Source organism: Macaca nemestrina, chromosome 9 (assembly GCF_043159975.1).
Source record: "Macaca nemestrina isolate mMacNem1 chromosome 9, mMacNem.hap1, whole genome shotgun sequence".
In the NCBI taxonomy this organism is placed as follows: domain Eukaryota; kingdom Metazoa; phylum Chordata; class Mammalia; order Primates; family Cercopithecidae; genus Macaca; species Macaca nemestrina.
The window spans coordinates 55,228,005-55,235,194 of record NC_092133.1 but is presented as its reverse complement, the minus strand read 5'-3'; the positions used below and the strand labels follow the sequence as shown (position 1 = coordinate 55,235,194).

Below are 7,190 nucleotides of genomic sequence, written 5' to 3'. Positions count from 1 at the left end.
TGGCGTCCGCAGCTGGGGACTGGCCTGCCGGCGGCCCGCGGAGGTGGCGATGGCGCACTTTGACCCTAGAGTTTGAGGTCCAAGCAGCCTCCTCTCGGAGCGTAGTGTCTGTGTCCATCCTCTATCAGCCCTTGGCTGATCAGAGTCGTGTGGCTGGCGGGGATCTCTGCCCGCCTGGTTCTGCCGCCCAGTGCACTTGAGCAAGCATGTGATAATCAAGTTACTATGAGTCTGCTAAACTGTGAAAACGGCTGTGGATCCAGCCAGTCTGAAAGTGACTACTGTGTGGCCATGGCCAGCTCCTGTAGCGCTGCAACAAAAGATGATAGTGTGGGTGGAACTGCCAGCATGGGGAACCTTTCCAGCTCCTTTATGGAGGAGATCCAGGGATATGATGTAGAGTTTGACCCACCCCTGGAAAGCAGGTATGAATGCCCCATCTGCTTGACGGCATTACGAGAAGCAGTGCAAACGCCATGCGGCCATAGGTTCCGCAAAGGCTGTATCATAAAATCAATAAGGGATGCAGGTCACAAATGTCCAGTTGACGATGAAATACTGTTGGAAAATAAACTATTTCCAGACAGTTTTGCAAAACGTGAGATTCTTTCTCTGATGGTGAACTGTCCAAATGAAGGTTGTTTGCACAAGATGGAACTGAGGCATCTTGGGGATCATCAAGCACACTGTGAGTTTGCTCTAATGGATTGTCCCCAATGCCAGCATCCCTTCCAAAAATTCCATATTAATATTCACATTCTGAAGGATTGTCCAAGGAGACAGGTGTCTTGTGACAACTGTGCTGCATCAATGGCATTTGAAGATAAAAAGATCCGTGGACCAGAACTGTCCTTTGGCAAATGTCATCTGTGAATACTGCAATACTATACTCATCAGAGAACAGATGCCTCATATTATGATGTAGACTGCCCTACAGCCCCAATTCCATGCACATTCCGTACTTTTGATTGCCATGAAAAGATGCAGAGGAATCACTTGTCACACCACCTACAAGAGAACACCCTGTCACACAAGAATGTTGACCCAGGCTGTTCATAGTTTGAGCCTTATACCCGACTCTGGGTATATCTCAGAGGCCCGGAATTTCCAGGAAACTAGTCACCAGTTAGAGGATCGCCTTGTAGGACAAGATCATCAAATCCAGGAGCTGACTGATGAAATAGAAACTCAGAGTATATATGTAAGTGAGCTCAAATGAACCATTCGAACCCTTGAGGACAAACTTGCTGACATTGAAGCACAGCAGTGCAATGGAATTTACATTTGGAAGATTGGGAGTGCATTTGAAATGTCAAGAAGAGGAGAAACCTGTTGTGATTCATAGCCCTGGTTTCTACATGGGCAAACCTGGGTACAAACTGTGCATGCGCTTGCACCTTCAGTTACTGACTGCTCAGCGCTGTGCAAACTATATATCCCTTTTTGTTCACACAATGCAAGGAGAGTATGACAGCCACCTCCCATGGCCCTTCCAGGTACAATATGTCTTACAATCCTTGATCAGTCTCAAGCACCTGTAAGGCAAAACCACGAAGAGATAATGGATGCCAAACCAGAGCTGCTTGCTTTCCAGCAACCCACATATCCCATGGAACCCAAAAGGTTTTGGCTATGTAACTTTTATACATCTGGAAGCACTAAGACAAAGAACTTTCATTAAGTATGACACATTATTAGTGCGCTGTGAGGTCTCCACCTGCTTTGACATGGGCAGCCTTCGGAGGGAGGGTTTTCAGCCACAAAGTACTGATGCAGGGATATAGCTTGCCCTCACTTGTTCAAAAACAACTACCTCTTCTCAATAACATGCAAACTTCTCAATAACATGCCCTTTTCTCAATAACATGCAAACAAACAAAAATGCCGTGGGAAAGATGTAGTATCTACTAGTGAGTGTTGTTAGAGAGGTCACTTACTATTTCTTCCTGTTACGAATGATCTGAGGCAGTTTTTTCCTGGGAATCCACGTGTTCCATGCTTTTTTCAGAAATGTTAGGCCTGAAGTGCCTGTGGCATGTTGCAGCAGCTATTTTGTCAGTTAGTATACCTCTTTGTTGTACTTTCTTGGGCTTTTGCTCTGGTATATTTTATTGTCAGAAAGCCCAGACTCAGAGTAGTAAACTTTCAATAATAATGGACTTTCCTTAAAACTTCAATTTATTTTTATAGTATTACATGTAATATATTAAACTTGAAAATCACAAAAAAGGGAGAAATTATAAAATGTAAATGGTACAAAAAGTAAAATGGTATTTTTAAGTTAGAATATTTTTTAAAATGCTTAACATTTTATCTAATCAAAGAGTCTCTGCAGTCTTTATACTTAGAAGTTCGATCATATAAAAAAAGACATGTAGTCTCAAAATTCAAAGGAATCTTAAGAGATCATATTTTTAACATCATCATTTTACAATTGAGGAATTTGATGACTAGTGATGCTAAGTACATTGTCCAAATTTATGAGCTATATTGTGTTTGTGCTAGAGTTCCTTTTCTCACATTAAAAAATCATTCTTTGTTAAAGTATTATATATTTTACTTCATTTCACTTTAATAAGTTATGGAAAAATATTTGTCAATACATTCTGTTACTTACACAATTGGCAGTGGTGGGGGGGTTGGTCACTTGGTGAGTATAAGCCTAATGACCCTGACCAAGGAGCATTTAGTAAGGAGATTTTATTACTTATAACAAGTAAGGAGAACATTGAGATAGTTCCCAAACCAGTATCTCCCTGAACTAGGGGCTGGGTCAAGTTGTATAAGCATAGGGTAATGAGATGTGATCTGATTGAATTTTGCAATGAGGTGATGCCAAGAAGCATGATCTGATTGGATCTTGCCATGGATGATGACATAACTGTATCTGATTGGCCCCTGGATCCTACCATATGGTGTCTGCTTCTTAATTCAGTCATCACTCTTGTCAGAGCACTTAGGCTCCACCTGTGGTCGCACACTTGGTTCATCTGGACATGCTCAGGTTACGAGACCTTCAACCTGGAGTCCATGGAAACCGGAAAAAAAAACCTCACAACTTTGTTACATAAAAGTTGAACCAGATTAGTTTGATGCAATTACAATTCTACATAATAAATATGGATGCCTAGATTTGAGAGGTTAAAATGTGCCACCTTAAGGCACTCCAGACATTCAGGATAGAACTGGGGAAATACACACACACACGTTCTCATAATATGCCTTTAAATATGCTTCCAAAGCTACCTTCAGAAAATCAATACCTTATTTTAATTTGAATGTAAGTTTAGAAAGTTACTATTTCTCAGATTTTTAAATACTATTCATCTACTAGAACTGTCTTTGCATCCACTGCCTTTTGCCTAGTCCTAATCCGACTACTACATTATTTCCTATCATGTGTGATAGGCCAGTTCCCTAGGATACCTTATTTGTTTTGATAATCGGGAAGGTATGCCTAAGGTACTGACATCTCTAGACATGCTGCAGTTAGTTAATTGCTTTTAGAAGATGTGTATCCAGAAACTACTTTTTAACCTGTGATTTTATATTGTTTTCTACTCATTATTTGCATCAGAACTGTGGGAAATAAAAACTTCTGTTGTTTAAGCCCCAAAGTCAATAGTATTTTGTTATGGCAATCCAAGCTGACTGATATATGAGTGGTTCTAGATATTAAAATATTTGCCTTGGTTGAATTAGTGGTAATGGTAAAACAAGTTACTGTGTATGGGCAGGAATGTGTACTGTGTGTATAATCTTATCACTGCTGCTTTTTTTAGCCTCTTGATTGTGACTGTGTCCTACTGGATCACCTGAATACAGCTGAATAGTTTTTTTTTTTTTTAATTAAAACGTGGCTGACTTTTTATTTTTTCTCAGTGCTTCCAACTAGTTGGCAGAGTTCATGCTATTTACTTGTTGAGAAACACAGACTCCGTTTCCTGGTATTCAGAACCAACTGAGTCTCTGTGCTCTTTTTATTTGTTCCTTTCCTCCCCTGCTAAATCGATGATGCATGGTTGCCTTTTTATTGTTTTACTGAGGTTTATTTCCTTGCCTTGCACTTTTTGTTCATTAGACAAACATAGAGCAGTTGATAAATAGTCATTGGGAAAATAACATGTTAGACAAAAATGCAACAATGTGTTTCACAGAAAATGGCATGTCACAGATGCTTTGTGTCTAGAGTAGAACAATTTAAAGATCCTTTGTGTGTAGGGAGAAAGCATCCGTTAAAAAAGCCATGGGAAAGCACTATTTCAGTGTGTTTCATAAATTTAAAACTTGGTAAAAGAATGATTGAATGTGCATTTGGCCATAGTCCCAGTGCCTTTCTTATACAATCCCATCAGACCTTATACTATACTTCTCTAATAGCAATTAACACACTGAAATTGCCTCTCTACTAGGCTGTGTTGTGTCTTCCCTAGGATGGACTCTCCTTGAAGTTAGGGATTTCATTTATCTTTGTTTTTCCATCATGTGGCTTGTAAAAGGCTTTCAATACATATTTGTTGTATTGGAGTATATAAAAATGTTCAATGAATCTGTTTTTATTAAGCCAGCCAATATCATTCCTTAAACATTGGAAAAGCAGCATTTTCTTCCCCTACTGCTCACACACCAAGACATTCATTGAGTAGTCCACATTAGATATTTTTCCACCCAATTAAACCAAATATGCATAGATAGGCTCTTAGGAGGAACTGAAATTTTGAAGCAAGCTTGTAAAGAACAGAAATGATTAATTGCTGGATTAATTTCATTGATGAGAAAGGTTAAAGAGGAATCTTTTTGCTTCAGGAAATAGAAATGCTAAATCGAGAATACGAAAGGCTAAGTAAGGCATGGTTACCCAGGCATTTTTCTTTCCTTGTGGATGAAATGAAGCCTGGTAAAAGGAACCAGATTAGAGGTAAGGGGGGGCTATGACAACAGGAAGACAAAATGCCAGGGCAGGCTGAGGAACCAGGTGAAATCTTTCTTTCGAAGTGGGATGGATTAGCACTTAGTTTTCTGAAACCATATTTGATTATTTAATAATGTATTCAAGATCTATTTTAATTTCTGTATTCAGGATTCCTTTTTAAAAATGTTAACATTTTGCTTTAAGATTATTTTAATGTATAGAAATGTTACAAAGATAGTAGAGTTGCAGTAAACCTTTACCCAACTTCCCCTAATGTCAGCATCTTACATAATCATGATACATTTCTGAAAATTAAGAAACTAACACTGGGACAATACTATTCACTGGATTATAAACTTTATTCAGCTTTCCCCAGTGTTTGCGCTGATGAACTATTTCTATTCTAAGATTCAATCTAGGATCCTACATTGCCTTTAGCAATTCCTAATTCCTTAAATTTCATTTTTGGGTCTTAAGATTTACTCTGTACAAAGTCCTTATATCAAATTGATTATGTGTTTTGGCTATTTCCTGATTTTAATTGTCTGTACTTCCTGTGTTCACTATTTATTCACCACGTGCAGGAGGTTTCTAAATTTCTCTCTAATTCCTAGTCCCTCTCTGGCCCGATTTCTCTCCGCCCTGCCTCCTCCAGCTTATATCCTCTGTTCCCTGTTCTCCCTGAAGACACCTTGCCTCTGACTAGACAAGCAATCTACATAAAGTAGAACAGCTGAAATGCACAATTTTTATTTTCTCTTATGTAAGTCAGGCCCTTAGAGAAAACACATAAGCAGAGGTTGTCAAGTCGATCTGACAGCCCTGCTAATGTTATATTTAATTTGTATTATAACATAAACAGGGTGAAAGTTTTAATTTTTTTTAGAGTTTGAGATTAAGTAGAAATTTGCTGTTCTTCCCAAGGCTTACCATTTGAAGATGTCACTATTCTTTTAGGAAAATAGTGATGTCTTTCAGCAAAGCCATTAGTCAAATGAGAATAAGAGATTTTATTTCAGTCTCTTTAACAGAGAATATTAGAATCCATGAATAGACGAGTGTGTCCATGTCCATAAACAACTAAAATTATCCATGTAATATTTTGTTTATAAGTGCATTTTTTTCTAGGGAGAAGGGTTTACAACTCCTCATTCGATTATTAAGAGTGTCTCACGATTCCAAAAAGCTGAAGAACTATTTCTCTGGGGCTGGAGGTATGGGGACTCTATATCATTAGGCAGGTTTAACATCCAAATTTTAGAAAGTAAATTTTTGAGCATTAAAATAGCTTCAAATGTCTTAAGTTTACAAATTAAATGTCCTTTTTTCTCCACATAATAATTTAGGAACTGAAAACAAAATACATTGCAACCTGTCTTTGTTTTAGTTACTATTTCTACCCCTACCACTATGTTCTTTTTTTTTTTTTTTTTTTGGTAAATGCTTTATTTTCTCCCTTTATTCCAGAGTCTTTTCAACATGTTATTATTCCTCCTGCCTTTGCCCGTCTCTGTTTCACAAGTCATTCTTTCATCCATCATTCTGAACCCCATTACTTTTTCTGACAAGACTGCTTGCTGGCCATTTTTCTGCTGCCTCCTCCATTCTGTTTCCTATCCCTCTGCTTGCTTGAAGGAAGTGCTCTGGCTAACTGAATGTGTAACCATAGGGACTGACAGTGCCAATAGCATACCAGAAACACAGTCTGGAAAAACATTAGCCTGATCCTTTTGTGGTATCTTTTTAACAGAAACAGCCCATGTCCCTGGGTAGAGTTAGAAATTTATAGCATGGGGCTAAATTTAAACGTAAAACACTCTCCCTTCTTATTTGAGGAGACATACTTTACTTAGTCCTTGTAAGGGGAAACATGAAAGTTTAGAAGAATGAAGAGTGGAATATTGCCTCTCACCCATTCAAATTCAGTCAAATGCTCCCATATTGGTTCCCATAGAGTGAGATAATTCCTCTACACATTCCTACCCCTACTAAAAGTCACATGATATATAAACAGCTTTGTTCCATTGTCTATGATTTTTAGCAGCTATAATCATCCCAAATCTTGTTTTCAAATGTAAAATATAGACTGTGACTTAATAATGATGATATACTATGGTGATTATTATTATCATGGTTTTGTTTATTGAACTATATATACCTCTGTACCAGACAGTTATGTCATTATTTCTAAATCTCACAAGAGTACTATGAAGTAAATATTATTATTATTCTCATTTTTCTTATAAGGAAACTGAGGCTTAATTAATTGCCCTGGGTT

At 38.0% G+C, this 7,190-nt stretch overlaps 1 pseudogene; it reads left to right on the top strand.

Annotated features, from left to right (window-relative positions):
- The first annotated feature begins 225 nt into the window (after positions 1-225).
- Positions 226-1,863, top strand: LOC105466194 (TNF receptor-associated factor 6 pseudogene; annotated as a pseudogene).
- The last annotated feature ends 5,327 nt before the right edge of the window (positions 1,864-7,190 follow it).